A 16,377-nucleotide genomic window follows, 5' to 3' on the forward strand; every position below is an offset into this window, starting at 1 on the left:
CTGCTTTATATGAGGACGATGGGGGAGCAGCCAAGAGGAGATTGATGAGGTACTGGAGGACATAGGCCTGCCCAAGGTGAGTGACGAGCTTGATGCACCGATCACGCTCGAGGAACTGAAAGAGACGGTGCGGCAGTTGACCACCAGCAAGGCTCCGGGGGCGGATGGGTTCCCTAGCGAATTCTATAAAATGTATGAGGAGGAGGTGCTCCCACCCATGCTATAAATGCTCAATGAGGCGTTTGAAGTAGGACGGTTGCCGGAGTCGCTTAGGGAGGCGATTATTATACCGCTCCCCAAACCTAATAAACCGGGACATAGCTGTGGCTCCTACAGGCCCCTGTCGATGTTGAATCAGGACAGTAAGATCCCGACAGCTGTTCTGGCCAACAGAATGCGGAGAGTGATCGGTAAGCTGATTCACCCAGACCAGACGGGCTATGTCCCGAGTAGGAACATCACTCACAACCATAGACTACTCCACCGAGTGGTAGAATGGGGGTGCAGTCAGGACAGTGAAATGGCGATTGTGGCATTGGACCCAGTAAAAGCGTTTGATTCTGTTAAATGGCCGTGGTTGCTGGCGGCCCTACGTGGGTATGGCATGGGGCCAGGCTATGTTAAATGTCTGGAATGCTATATAGCGAACCGCGAGCCAGGGTCCGTACGGGTGCAGTGGTGTCGGAGAGATGGCAGCTGGGCAGAGGCACTAGACAAGGGTGTCCATGGTCACCAATGTTATACATTCTGGCCCTGGAGCCCCTAGCAATATACCTCAGGCAACAATATGAGCCGATCGGCATCGAGGTAGGAGAGGAGAGGCATCTCATATCCTTGTACGCAGATGATCTGTTATTGTATCTAAGGTACCCGGAAGAGAATCTTCAGTATGTGTTGGAGGTGATGGAGCGGTATGCCAAGCTGTCCGGTATAGCGGTGAACCCTCAAAAATCTTGTCTATTCCCGCTGGGGAGGTACGTGGGAAAGCCTGTAGAGAGGTTACCTGTGTTGCAGATTCCGTGGGCGACGGGTTCATTCCGCTACTTGGGGATAGACGTGTATCACTATTGAAGAAGAACACAAGCACAACACTGAAATCGCTATAGGTAAAATTGGGAAATGCATGAGGTTTTGGGAAAGGTTGCCCCTAGCGATGATGGGTCGAGGGGCTATGCTTAAAATGGTGGTCCTGCCCCGACTTTTGCATTATTTCAACAATATCCCTTATATGATCCCTAGGAAGTTTTTTGTTAAGCTGCACAGTATGTGCAGAGACTTTTTGCGGCATTGTACCCGACAGAGTTGCATTATGGAAGCTGCAGAACTTCTATGAGAAAGGCGGTATTAAACTGCCTAATTTCGAGGCGTATTATGTATCGGCACAACTGCAGTATGTGGCTAGGTGGCTCTCTGATGAGGAGACCCCTGAACACAGGTTGTTCGGGAGGGACTGTGCTCCTTTTTACTTGCGGGAAATGATCTGGGTGGTTAGCTCGGATATGAGCGAGCGCCCTAAAATGCTGTTGGTGGGATGGAACATGTGGCGCCGAGCCTGCCGCATGATGGAGACCCTTTTCGTGTGTCCCGCAGATACCGCTGGTCGCGCTGACGAAGGGGGACAGGCAACTGAGGGTAATCATTAGGACTTATTGGGAGTCGGTGGGTCTAGTCACCTTGGGAGACATCTGGCAGGAAGGGGCTATTGCGGAGTTTGGGGAACTTGGGACAACGTCAGGACTGCACAGTGGCCAATATGTCACTTATCACAGGGTAGTACAGGAGATTAGGAGTAGGTGGCCTGAAACCATTTTGGCGGAGGAGCCGGACACCGCCGTCGAGGTGATATACGATACATCAGAGGGTGGGCATGAGGTGTCCAGGTTGTGAGATGTTGATGACTAAGATCGGGAGGGATCTGGTGCATTTGATATCAGAATGGGAAACAGAGATGGGAGCCCCGATGGAGGATGGGATGTGGGAACGGGCTTTGGGATATCACAAGAAGGTGTCGAGAAATGCCAGGTTTAAACAACTGCAGTTGTACATAACGCACAGAGCGTACATGACCCCTCGGAGAATATCAAGGTTCAGAAACGTGGGGCGCCAGGCTTGCCCCAAGTGTGACGAAGAGAATGCAGAAATGATACACATGTTCTGGGCGTGCCCGGTAATTGAAGTCTATTGGGGGGAGGTTGCACAGAAGCTAGCGGAGAAGGGGGTCATGCTCATAATAGACTCGGCCTGGGCCTGCCTGCTGGGGGGTATCCCAGAGCGCGGAAACGCAAACATGTTGGGAAATTGAAAGATCTGGCATACGTGCTCGTGAAACGTAGGATCGCCATGGGATGGAAGGAGTGTCACAGGCCACGGGTGGAGGTGTGGTGGAAGGACCTACAAAAATGGGCGGAGGCTGAAACAACTGTGTGGCAAGAGGCTAATAGCACGGGGTGGGAAATGAGGAAATGGGCTCCCTCATGGCATGGAAACTTCTGATATACTGAAATGTTTGGAGCAGTATTGGCCCCAGCAGAATCCGGAAGCAGCGAAGCCCTGACACACGGAACAGATACAGAGGGCGAGGAACAAATAGGCTCATGGGGGGGGTGTAGTGCAGTGGTTATGTTGTTGAAAGTTTTTATTTATGTTTTGTTGCATTGTTGTTTTGTTTGAATAAAATAATTACAAAAAAAAACTTTAAGGTCCTCTGTTTGTGTCTTAAGGCCGATAAGCGCCATCTCAGTTTCGTGCCTAGGGCGGAAGCCAGATTGTTTGAGGCCAAGGAGTTTGATAAGCTGCACGATCTAGGATTTTGCATATGAAAGGGACAGTGGTGATGGGCCTATAGTTGGCTAGTATGCTTGCCTCCAAAGATTATTTTTTTTTAAGATGGGAATGACCCAAGCGTCCTTCAGGTTGTCAGGGACAGTACCAATATTGAAGGACGAATTAATAAGGGCCATGATGAAGGGGGCTAGTTCCTGAGCGGCTTCCTTGATAGGGGTAGGGGAGGTATCACCCTGACAATTGGAGGGTTTAAGTGTGCGGATAATACTTTCAACTTCAGAGATGGTAGGTGGTGAGAAGTTGAATGGTGCCTGCGTGTGAGCCGACGGGGTGGTTGCAGGATTAGGTTATGTATCATTTTGAAAGCAGTTTTTTTTATTATTAATTTTCAGCTGGAGCATAGCAATCTTGTCAAATAGTGCTTTTTGGATGTTGGTGCACCAAGCGCTGTCTTTGCTACAAGTATCGGGGGGGTGGGGAGGGAAAGGGCAATTCTATTCATTCTGGATTTTGAAAAGCTCCTTAGTATTAGTTCGGCTTGTGTTATGCCTGTGTTGTAGGTCTCTTTTTTTAGCTTGGAAGATTGCTTCCAAGGAGTAGCAACGATGAGGCCGTCTTTGTTGGAGGGGCAGGGGAGACTTTTCAAACGGGTTTCCCCCATTCGTTTTCTTTCCATAGCGCTCGCTCTCAGTTGTGGGGTGAATCAGGAATTGAGATGCGTTCGCGGTTTAGGTTTCCTGCGTTTAGTGGGAGCAATAGTATTAATGGCTTTGAGCATGGTGCAGTTGCATGCATCCACAAGGGTAGTGGGGTCCGTACATGAACGTGCGATTTTGTTAAGCGTGGGCAGAATGATGGGGACAAGTTTATCCTGTGTGATGTCCTTTTTGTTTCTAGTGGATATGGCAGGCGCGATGTCTAGGTGATGTGGTGGTCTGACCACACACAGCAAGTGTTTTGTTCTATATTAACGTTACAATTAAGGTCAGCAACACAGTCGAGTGTTCGGCCTTTATTGTGGGTAGGTTCACATACACGGTGTGTAAAGCCTAGGTTAGAGAGAGTGCTAGTAGTTTCCAATGCCTGTTGATCATTAGGATCAAGGAGTCCAAGGTTAAGGTCACCTAGTAAGATAATTTGTGAGTTAGCCTTCGTTTTCTCTAATAGGATAGATGTAAGATCCTCAGTGAAGGTGCTGAGAGGGCCTGGGGTCTGTAGACGAGGTGCAAAGTAGCAGATTTGTTAGGAGAGATGGCAAGTTTGACTGATAATAACTCAGCTGAAGGGATTTGTACGTTAGAGGTAATTCTGATGTTGACACTGTCTTTATGTATAAATGCAACACCGCCTCCTTTAGACTGGCTTGAATTGTGGTCACATTTAATAATGGAGTACCCATTGGGTATAGCGAGGGAGAGGAGGGGGCCAGATGCACCATGAAGCCATGTCTCGGTGATGGCAATGACATCGAGGTCATGGGTGGTAATAAGATCAGCTATGTATGGCCTGGAGACTGATTCCAGGACGAGGACTGTCCTCCCTGAGACTAGCTCGAGGAATGTTGTCCACTTTGACCCCGAAATCTCCAAATTTGGGGATCCCTGTTGGGAATAAGATCTGTTAGTCAGCAGCCCATTGGACTGAAGTGTCTTACTCGTCCTTGGCACTATAGGGTGTCCTTAACGGCCTTACCAAATAGTAAATTTGGCTACACTGGCATGTCCAGGAGGGTTGCTTGAGTCTCTAGCTTAAACATAGACTGCCTAAGCCAGGCATGTCGCTTAATGAGCATTGCTTCAGCTATGATGCGTCCTACATTGTCCGCATCATCAAGTTTGTTCTTCAGGATGCAGCTTGAGATGAGTTTGCCTTATGAAACAGGTTTAGGCAGTTGGTGTCTGGGACAGTTTGCAATTGTTCCAGCTCACCCCATTTGTGGCAGCCATAACTAGCAAACAGTCGTAGTGTTAGCAATTCTTGTCTGGTACGCTGCAGAGGAAGCTACTTTTCTCCCAAATGTATAAATATTTTTACTCTCCTTGTCTGGTGGGGCTTCTAAAGACGCCAGGGGAGTTCCTGCCCAGTTTCTGGTGGTGGTAATTACCAAAGAAGCTGGTCTGAGCTAGCCCCTAATGTACAGAGGGTCAGTGGGTGCAGGCCTGAACAGCTTTTCTATCCTTGGGTTGACAGCCCTTTTAAGATTAGGTGTTGTCAGAGATGGTCGATTATGTCTCTGGACTGACTGCAGGAGAGGTATGAATTGCGTGGCTGCCTTCTTGTGCCCAGGATGTCTTCCACAAAGTCCTTATCCACTTGTGTCTGAGTGTCAATGTTGAAAGGTGTGCCGCTTTCAGTAACAATGTTGTACTGAGTTGGTTGTCAACTGGAGAGTCTACTATGTAAATGTCATCATCGTAGTACTGGTCCCGGCTATCAACATTGCCCCACCCCTCCCTCCCCTGCTTGGTCGTCCTAATATAAGTCCCGAGATGGGTCTTGGTACTGAGAGACATCTTGGGATAGAGAGGCCAGAATGCCTAGAGCGGAGTTCCTCAGCTGTGGCTCAAGGCGAGACTTCTTGGCAGGGGGTAGCTCTGCTGATGCACCTGGCAGTGAGGCATCTTTAAGTACTGTTAATTGCATGGGGGGTGGTGGGGTTGTCCATGAAGTCCACGAAACAGGACATTCTCCCTAAAATGTTAAATTGTTCTGGAGTAAAATGGCATTCTGGTGGGAATGCCAAGATGACAAGGCCCTGGGAGGGGGTGACTTCTTTAGTAGGGGTGGGCTTTGAGAGAATGCCATCTTTATGGCGCATAGGCCCAGAGAGGGTGTCGAAGGGAGTAGAAAACTGTCTGGGTGACTTTGATGCGTTAAGGGAGTCAGAATTGTGTTTTTTCGGCGACCTTGCTTTTAGTAGAGAAGCACCAACGTGATTTTAACCAACGCTTGGATTTTCAGCACTTTTAGGAGATGCCGAGATGTCCTCCGACACCAGTTTTTAAGCACGCGAAAGGAGGGCTATTTTATAGGCAGTGTCCAAACCGACCGTCGTTTTCAGGAACCGTCATTAGGTGAAAGCATGTGCGATGTCCCAGAGGACAGGGAGGAACCTGAGGCTTTATCCCGGTCACTGCATGGGACTCAATGCAGTCGTCGAGTCAGCTGTGGGGTAGGTCTTTAGCATGCTTGCGTTTGTGTGCGCCGTGGCCGCCAGGTGTCTTCATCACAGGACCGCTGGCCTACTTCTCAGAGTCAGGGGGGCTTTGGTGTCCCGACAGATCCAGAGCATCCTCGGCATCACTTATGACCCGTAACTGCCCTGCCGCAATCTTCCATCACATCTATAGGAGCCTCGGTCTGCATGCGGTCTGCATGCCGTGAGCTGCCCAGCATTTTGTCCGTCGATCCTTTATGGTTTTTGTCTGGAAAAGCTGACAGGATTTACAATGCTTTCGGCATGATCCTTCAGGAGACAGTGGTTGCAAACTTGGTGCATGTCTTTCCATGGGAATTTACAAAGGCAGCAGGGACAACGTTTAAAATGTGGTTTTGTCCACTATGTTTTAACAGGGCAGTTGGGTGAAAATAGAAGAAAGGTGATCATGTGATACACATTCTCTCTCCCTACTGTATTGGACCAAAGCCCAAATAGGCCCATAAGGCCACGCCTGGGCATCAATCAGTCATCGAAGCTGTGGGTGTTCATCAGGAGCCTTAGAGTGGAAGAGCAGTCGTGCAGCGAGGCTTACAAAGGAAAGGAAGAAATACTACAAGTATAACTTTAATAAATCAAAAGGCATCAGCCTGGAAGAGAACTCTGCATTTGCGACAGACTTCAAATGGTAGAAAAAAACAATCTGAGGGACATCGGCGCATGAAGGATCACGAGTACAGTACACGTCACACTAGGGATAGTATTACTAATCACGCCCTGTCGACATCAGTTTGAGTTTCGAAAACAAATACTATGCGACTTACACTAGATGACCGACTATGCATAGAATGCAATCTAAGCAGATCCACAAGCTCCAGAAATTACATCGAATGAATCTTCATTGGCTACCTGTTAAAGCCAACATTTAATTTAAAATTAGTGGTCCTCACCCATAAAGCCGTATATGGCACTGCCCCAGAATACAAAGAATAGAAGCACGACTTGCCAGCCACCTAAAACCTTACGATCAAGTAACACTATGCTGCTAAACTGTCCACGTCCCAAACGGATTAAATCAAATGGGAAATCATTCCTGTATGTTGCACCTTCTCTTTGGAACACACTTCCAATTAATCTACGCTTGGATGGTAACCTGGCTTCATTTCGAAAAGGATTGAACACATCTGTTTGAATAGTTAATATATCCTCACTTTGCTATACGACTCTAGGCTCAGTGTAACATTTTGTTCTGTGTGTTTGTTTCCATGCCCTGATGACCGTCTGGTTTTCATCATGTAATAAAACTAAATTTAAAAAAATGACCTTGAGGTCCTAAATTTAGGTACGCTGTTTGATAAATAGCTCGGTCCTGGATAGTTTCAACCAAAAAAGGACACTTTCCTGTGTGGCCTCTGAACTGTTTAACAGTTTTGAGAGCATATCTTAATTTTTTAGGAATAAGTTATTCTTTCCAATGCCTACTCGAATAGTCCACAATAGAGTAATCAATGAGTGAGCAACAGTATGGCTTGTCTTGTATGCTTAGGAATGCACCATTTGCCACTAATGGTCCCAGAAAATCCCCAGGCAGAATCCCAAAGTGCACCTGAAACTCATTATTTGATCAATTTTACTGTCCAAACATTTTCACAAAGTTTCTAATATTTAGCTTGAGAACCTAAAGCCCCATGTGATTTAGTGCTACTATATTTCTGAAATTCCTGGCCTGGTCCCATCTGCCTAAAAAATGTCCTACTGACCACTCCATTTCCTCAGCATTTCCTGTACAACCACTTAATGTCAAATGACGCTAAAGGCCTTGCAAATGTCCTTTACTAGAATGAACGTGGTCTGGATAACTAAGTACTGCAAATTAAAATGTTGTATTAGCAGGTACAAGTTGATTACATTTCTAATTTGTGTTGCAATCATTTATCCACCAACACTGCGCAGATATGTTACGTTGGAAAAGGGATGTTGTCCACCAATTCATTTGATATGCACATTTGTCATTGCACACAAAAGGTTGGCGACTCCTGCTGCAGACCATCGTTCTTCACCTTCCAAGCTAAATTTGCCACGAACATAATTATGCCACCCTATATTCATTTAGATTGTTGAAGACTGTCTTCTGCAGGATTGCTACAACAATCCAAATGTCAGTACGGTTACACATTTCTTCACTAACTGCAAAGGTTTACTGGTCCGCTGAAGTCCTAAATAGTTTGCGCCAGCAACTGTCCTCTCTTACGTAAGCCACCAATTTAGGGATGTAATACATTATGGCTTCCAGCACACAGTGCACTATATAAAAGAAAATTACAATGGAGCCTCCCGAAAACCATTTAGTCCTTCCTAATATGGATTTACAGTACGATTCAAAGCATGAAGCCTTTGAAATGAATAGGGTACCAGGACCCTTAAAATGGACAATTTTGGGATCATAAGGTGGACTTGTCAGAGGGATTCCTAAATGTCATTTTGAGGTCAATTGACCAATATGGTATCCTTTAGGACACAAGCTCCAGAAATCATGTTGCACTTTCAGGACACGGAGCACAGTAATTGTATCTTTCTGCAGTCAATGGTATCAAAATGGCTGAAGTATGGCCAGGAAGATCCATTGAACCAGATTTCAAAAGTGGCATTAGTCTGCCACAATGGTGACATACACAAACAGTTTTCATGGGATGTAGAAGGCTTGGAGAAGAGTGCATTAGGTTTGCACTTTGTGCCACTGCAGTCCCCAATCCTCTACATGAATATGTAGTGTCAGTGCGCCATCCAGCTTGCAGCCAAGCACTCGTGCATATAAAACTACAATGTCTTGGGCATGAACTTCCAGGAAACAAACTCGTCACGCGCCCTGTGGAAGTACAAGTATCACAGATGTGTGCATTACCAATGGTTAATATCAGTAACCATTTCATTTTCAAAATGTTATATGCCCCTACTGTGACATCACAAAAGAGGATTGTGGAATTCTTAAGGAACTGCTGAGAGGTCAGGGCAGTAGGGATATTGCATTTCTTAGATTCTCTCAGGAAATAATGTAAGCAGCACAATCCCAGCACCATCCACGCCAACCCACAGCTCCCATTCTCTGCGACACCATCTTCAATTTCTGGTCCATGGCGAAGGTGCACCGGGGCGGGAAAGGGACACTAGGGTTAAAAAAAATCTTTATACATGGGTAGCTTTCAATTATTGGACATCTTATGTAGACATCTCAAATGGGTGCGGGGGAAGGTCGGGGGGGGAAAAAGGAGTTATACAAGAGGGGCTATGGATTGCGCAATAAGCAAAGAAAAATTGAATTACAGACCCAGATGAAAGAGGGCGACAGCATGTCAAGCTAGAAACCAAGTAAAACATTTGTTTTAAAATTTATATCTGCAGTAGATGGCAAAAAGAACCTAAAATCCTGGACTTTAGGTTACATTTCCACAGAACCAGAACGTGCAATCCTGGACTGATCGCGTGACAGAATCGAGACCGTTTTAAAACGAATCAACCAAGCCTGTAAGGACTAAAGAAAACAAAAATGACATGTACACTCAAGGAACTCCCTACCCAGCAGCTCATTTTAGAATTATTGAAGGTGCTGTCCAATCTTGTCAGTCTATTTTTCCAATGGTGACAAATTCTGCAAGAATGGTGCGCAGGGTATTCCTTATGCAAGTGCCAGATGTCAACATGCATCACAAATGCACTTTAACAATGTTTGAAGGTTTAATGTGGTGAACACATTTAGCAAAACAAAAGTCTAATCAGATTCACACTGCAAGTCGACATTTTGCAAATACATCAGGTTTAATTCATTCAAGATCACAAGGGTCTGAAACGGATTTTGAAATTAAAAAATAAAAGGCTACCAATGCACGAGACAGGCGAGAAATTAAGTGCATCATTCAGATTGTCTTCAGAAGTAGAGGGATGAGGTGAAAGCATTAGCTCAGTTTGTACAAGTAATGGCTCTCTGCTCCCAAATACTTGAACAGCAGTAGTAATCCAATTCCATTAGTGGGAGATTAAGGCCTGAGAAAATACTTGCATTCATGGATTATCAAATCAGATTGTGGATGATTAACAGCAACAGAAAATGAGGTTCCCCAGTTGGCATTTAGTACAGACAATGCCAAGAGATCCTAAAATACCTGTCATGCCAAGAGGTGGGTGAAGCATTAGAAAAGGCAGTAGTGTTTAAAAAAGGTGTGTACAGAACTCCAGGTTGCTTCTTTGCAAATGGACTCAAGAGGAACATTTGCAAGGAATGCTATGGAAGCTTCTGTGCCCAGAGTAGAGTGCTCTAGGCTTGAAGGGCAGATCTCTTGGCAAGTGTATAGTACAGTGTGAAATTAACAATCCATTTTGAAATAGCTGAATCAGAAACAGGGTCCCCTTCTCTACAAGCTGCCACTGAAAGGAAAAACTGGTTTGTTTTCCTTCGTGGTTTTGTCCTTTCCAGGTAATAGATCACCGCTCTCCTCACATCTAGCGTGTGGAGGCTTCCTTCTGCCACGTTCGCGGGGGTCTGGAAAAAGGTGGGTAGCTCCATTGATTGGTTTACATGAACTTTGAAATAAATGTAGGTGCAAACCGTAGGCGAGTGCACAGGACCACCTTATCCTTGTGGATCGTGACAAATGGGTCTTCAACTAAAAGGTTTTGCAGTTCACCAACTCCCCTTATTGATGCGATTGCCACCAAGAAGGCGGTCTAGTAGTGGAGTGCTAGCCTTGGAGGCCCCATGGTCTAGTAATTACAACGTTCAGGTCCCATCCTGGAGCTGGGCTGGAAATAGGGGGAATTGAGTGTTTTTACCCCTTCCATAAATGCCTCGATTACTGGAACTTTCCACCACAAAACTTTGTTCTGGGACGCGGTGTATGGTGAAAGTGCAGCTAAGTGGACTCTTATGGAATTGAAAGCCAGGTCTGAATCTAGTAGGTGCGTTAGGTACAAGACAATACGTGCTGGTGTGCATTAAATAGGACTGATACTCTTGCCATTGCACCAGACAAAGCGTTTCCATTTGCTGGAGTTGCAAAGTCTGGTGTTAGGTTTTCGTGCTTCCCTTAGTACGTCCATACATCTTTAAATGAGTTGGAGGTGCCCGAACTGTAGGACCTCAGGAGCCAGGCTACTAAATTGAGAGTTTGCGGGCATATATGTAGTGTCTCCACCCAGTCTTGTGACAGCATGTTGTACTGTCATGTCAGCTTCCTGGGAGGGGATGGCGGACATTGCCATGATAGATAACCAAGGTTGGCGGACCCACATCGACTGACTGGTTCATCTTGTGCACTATCTTGTTGAGTTGGGGGCATAGACACATTTCCCTGACCATGTTATCCAGAGTGCGTTCCCCTTGGAGCGGTTCTGCAGGTACCTGTAGCCATAATCTGGGCATTGTGCGTTCTCCAAGTCGATCTCTGGGAAGCCCCAGGCTCCGAAGATGTTAAGAACAATGTCTTTGTGTAATCGCCACTTGTACTCTACGGGTAGTGGGAAATCTCTGCCGAGTAAGTCCACCAAAAGACTGCATTCCCCTGGAACATGTGACAGGAGGAACATCTTGAGAGCCCATTTCCATATGTTCTTACACAGTTTGGATAACCCCGAAGAGTGAGTGCCCCCTTGTTTGTACAGGTAGTACATGGCCGTGAAGTCTAGGACGGTCTTTCCCTGGTGGTCTGTTTGGAATGCCTTCAGGGCCTTGAACTGTTAGCAGTTCCAACACGTCTATGTGGTTGGTTGCTACCGCTGGGGACCACACACTGTGCGCCATCTGGACCCCCTCACACCCAGTCAAAGATGCGTCCGTGGTTGAGTGGCTTTTACTGCAGGGGTGGTGAAGTCTTTCCCTGCAGAAAGTTTTCCCTTGAATACCACTGCAGAGACTGAACAAGGGCTGCCAAGACAACCACTAGATTGTCCGCTGGCCATGGACGCATGCAGACGTACATGTGGAACCAAGCAAATGCAGGAGGCCATCATCCCTAGCAGTCGATGGCTTTGGGTACAGTCCCCTTGTGACTGTACATGTAGTGAGGCACCAGGAACAGCATATTCTGAACTCTCATTGGCGGGAAAGACGAGACGGTCTTTAGTCCGAATTAGAGCCCCCAGAAACTGACTGGGGTCTAGGCTGGACTTTGTTGATCGAGAACCCTAGACTGAAGGAGATCCATCATCTTCTGGGTGTTTGTTACGCATGTTCCGTACAAATCCTGCATTAGCCAGTCGCCAATGTAAGGCTAGACCATGACCGACTGCCTGCGCAGGTACTACCGCCAGTACCTTCGTGAACACTCGCGGAGCAGAGGCATTACCAAATCGAACTGCGTCCTCAATCATGAGCCTTGCATCCTCCATCACAAACCTTTGTTACTTCTGTGCGCAGGCAACATTGAAATATGAAAGTATGCATCTTTCATAGCCAATGTTGCCAGTAGTGGGATTACTTCCTGCAAGGTTTCTGAACTTTTGTGCTTGGACATTGGTTTGTTGGGTGCAAGTCTAACACAGGGCGCATGTTAAGATCCTTTTTGGGTACAAAGAAGTACACTGAATAAATACCCTTGTTTACCTGATGAATGTAGACTACTTCTATGGCACCTTTTTCCTGAAGAATCTGCACCTCTTCCAGCTGGATTTGCAGGTGTGCTGGCGATAGGTGTCTGCTCTGATCTCTGGAAAATGGTATTGAGGTGGCTGGTGGAACTCGATACAAAAACCGTGGGTGACAGTCTTGAGCACCCACTGTCTGCAGTGATCCCCCCTCCCATGTGTGAATGACAGCCGTCCCGCGACTGGGGACTACGGGAGGGGACCCAGACTGGCGAGTCATTTTGATGCGGAGGCCGGGGAGCTTCGCGGGGTGGGGTTTCTGCCTCTACACTTGAATCTGCGCTGTCCTTTGTGGATATTGGCTGCTGCCAGTTGGACTTTGTCTGGAGGACCATAGGGTACCTCCTGCACCATATTGCCTGTGTGGAGAAAAGGAAAATGACTGACACTGATAGGAACGGTGAGAGTTTGCACCACCGCGCTGTTGAAAAGGTTTGGCTCGGATCCGATTGAGGGATTTTAATGTCTCATGTTCGTTATTAGCTGTTTCCAAGGCGTCATCCACAGCTTTACCAAACAAGTTACATTCTTCTACTGGCTCATTTATCAAGGTGGCCTGGGCCTCTGGTTTAAAACCAGAATTTTTTAGCCAGGCTAGTCTCGAGGAGTTTTCTGTGCACAGGGTGTGTTTCTCTGTCTCAGTGGAGTCTGTTTAAGAATGTTGTAGGTCATCGGTCTACCCTCTGAGACGACCACCAGCAGGTGTGATTGTGCGAGTTCAGGGACCTCTTGGAGGCCTTCTTGGAGTAGGCCCCATTGCACATCGCTATAACTAGTGAGAAAGGTGGTATTTTTCGCAATTCTGGTGGAACAGTCTGCAGACGTAGCAATGCGTTTCCCAAGGGCTTACAGTTTCTTGCCCTTGTCAAAGGGGAGGGAGCTCTGCTGTGGAAAGTGGTACCCTAACCCTCTTTCTGGTGGTTGTAAGGGGCAGAGTCTGGTGTGGCGTAACCTCGAATGTACATGGGGTCAAAAGGAGAGGGGCGAAACAGTTTCTGAACCCAAGGGTTGACAGTCCTAGTAAGGGAAGGAGACAATAAGGAAGGGGCAAGGTGCTTTTTTTCAAAAAAGGAGTTTAGCAGAAGAATAGCTTGTAGGAAGTATTTCTATAAGAATGTCCTCAACAAAATCAAAGTCCTGAATGGCCTCCTGTTTGGCGATCTGGAAGTGGTCTGCTGCCCTCTTCAGGATGGCATTAAATGCCATTTGATCATCTATTGGGAAGGTCTGCCTCTGTTGAGGAAGGTGGGAAATAATGTCTGGATCTGGGGTACGAGTGGGTGAGAGCCAAGGCACCACTTCTGCTGGTTGATCCTGTCCCCAGTCTGGGCCCTGGTCAGTTGGGTCCTGACCAAAAGAATTGTCTTCCTGAAGAGAAGAATCTTCATATAGTTCTTCTGGCTCCGAGTACTCCAATACCTCCTCCTGGCGAGTCTGTCGGGGTAGAAGATTCTGCAGCTTTGGAAAACGGGTCAGGAGTCCTCCACACTAGGTCTCTTGGGAGGAATAACTTTCAGAAAAGTCAATGAATTGGGACAGTCCATCCATATCATTTTCAAACTTCTGCCTAGTCCACAGGGATGAAGCAGAGGGGTCTGGTGGAGGGAAAGTATCTTCAGAGATGGGGTGGAGAATTTACCAGATCAAGCCCTAGAGCGAGGCTGGGATCCTTCAGAGTAGTACTCTCGACAATAAGGGGTACCTATGGGCCTTTCCGCTGTCGAAACAATAGCCACAAGACTCTCCCGTATTTTCGGCAGCTGTATGATGGATTTAGACGCATTTGTAGGCGCAGTTGAGGTAGCCGGCTCCGCCAAAGCCTAGGAGTTGACGCATCGCTGGACAGAATGTCAGCACTCTGCTTTTTTGGTGGCAACGCCCTTATTGGTAGAATGCCGTGTCGCATGCCGAGAAGACTGTTGCGGGGAGGTCGCCGGACAGTGAGGTTCAGCAGGCACCGCTGAAGTCTTCGACGGTCCTGTTGGTGTTTGACGCTTCAACAAATCCGTTGAGGAAGCTCTGGGGGTTGTGTGCTTTTCCTTTGATGGTGTGTCCCGTTGTCGCTGGGGTGTGAGCTCCCCATAACTGTACTGGTGGTCTATCGGGGACAGGCATCCGGGAACTGGATAGTTCCGCTGAAAGGTCTTTGGCCTCCAGGTCCATCTCATGGCTGCTGTTCGAGACCTCGTCACTCGATGTGACAGCGCCAACGGGGGAACCACTCTCAGCCTGCAATGTGTAGGCTGCCCACCACTTTGTCCATCTATCTTTCAATGGCATAGGACATTTGCAATGGGTGTCTTTCCACAGGTATTTTCAATTGCAAGATGGACCAAGACAAACTTAATGGAGTACTCTCAATAGTAGAGGTGAAAGGCAGCCAGACCTGAAATGGGGGAAAAGATCAAAGAATCAACTCAGGGCCCCGCTCTCCCTATTGTACGGTCCTAGCCAGAGGGCTGAGGCTACGATGACCCAGTCGCGGAACAGTCAGTGGATGTCTTCGACGTAGGCGGTCCAAGAAGCAGAGTCTATGAGAAGAGTCGAAGACTAGACAACCAACGGTCGTGAGACAAAGTAGTAACAGCGCAATATAAACACGTCCAACTAGTTGGGCGACCAACTAGTTGGGCGGAAAAAACAATCTGAGGGACCTTGATGGGTGAGGGATTTTGAGTACTACATTGTCACGTCACGGATAGTGTTACAGTCACGCCCATGTCAACATCCCCGTTCGATCCTCGAAAGACAGAAGCAAAACTCCAATTATCACTAGATGTCGTACTACATGCACAGCATGCAATTCTAAACAGATTAACAAGCATCAGAAAAAAAAAACTATTGGGAATGGTACATTTTTACTCGCTAAACAAATCATTTTACTGTCAAACAATTTTTAAGTTCAAGTATTTTACTCCCAATTTTTGTCATCTGGAGCACTGGGTGGATACAGATGCCCCACCCACCAGTATGCAGACTACACTCCACTGTATCAGGGAGGAGTATATCTCTGAAGCCTGGCCTTTCTCAAGGGAAATCTAGGTTGGATAGCACCTCACTTTTGGAGGTGAAAATAACCTTTATTTTTGCCCGATCCTAAGGCTAGTCTACCCCAACTCCATCTTCGTCACTTTCTATCAAGTCTCTAGGCCTCCACACTATATCCTGTGATTTAGTTTTGGCGCAGATTAGGCCTCAGGTATTTTTCACTACCATGGATTCTGAAAGATACCAACCTCTAGCCCCATTTCGGAATGCCGACTTTGTGCGCGTTTACCTCAGGACAACCTTGCTCCTTTCAGGTGTGCTGGCAGGAAAGCTGCTGGGGCCAAACAATGACCGGATAACACAAGTTACTGGCACAGCTCACAGTTAAGAAAATAATTACAATCTTGTGCTTTACCAACAAGATGGGCCACACACACACACACACACACACACACACACACACACACACACACACACACACACACACACACACACACACACACACACACACACACACACACAGCTACTTGGCCAACAAAAAACCTTGTTTCAAAGTCAGAGTTTAAGGAGCCAGTAATCACAAAGCCCTTAAAAAGGGCTCTATTCAGAACCAGCAGTTGCTTAACCATGCTCCGATACCTTGCACCAGCTTTGATTTGCTGGTTAGCAAGATCATGTACTGGTTGCAGTTGCCTCCAATTTCTTTCCATTTAGTGTATTCAGCATATGTTGTATTCTTTTTATACCTCTGAAAAGGTCGTTACCTCCAAGCCTACCTGAATGCTCTGTACATCACCCGACAACAGGTGATAGAT

The sequence above is a fragment of the Ambystoma mexicanum genome, chromosome 1p, assembly GCF_040938575.1.
Source record: "Ambystoma mexicanum isolate Mex_15411 chromosome 1p, UKY_AmexF1_1, whole genome shotgun sequence".
NCBI lineage: Eukaryota > Metazoa > Chordata > Amphibia > Caudata > Ambystomatidae > Ambystoma > Ambystoma mexicanum.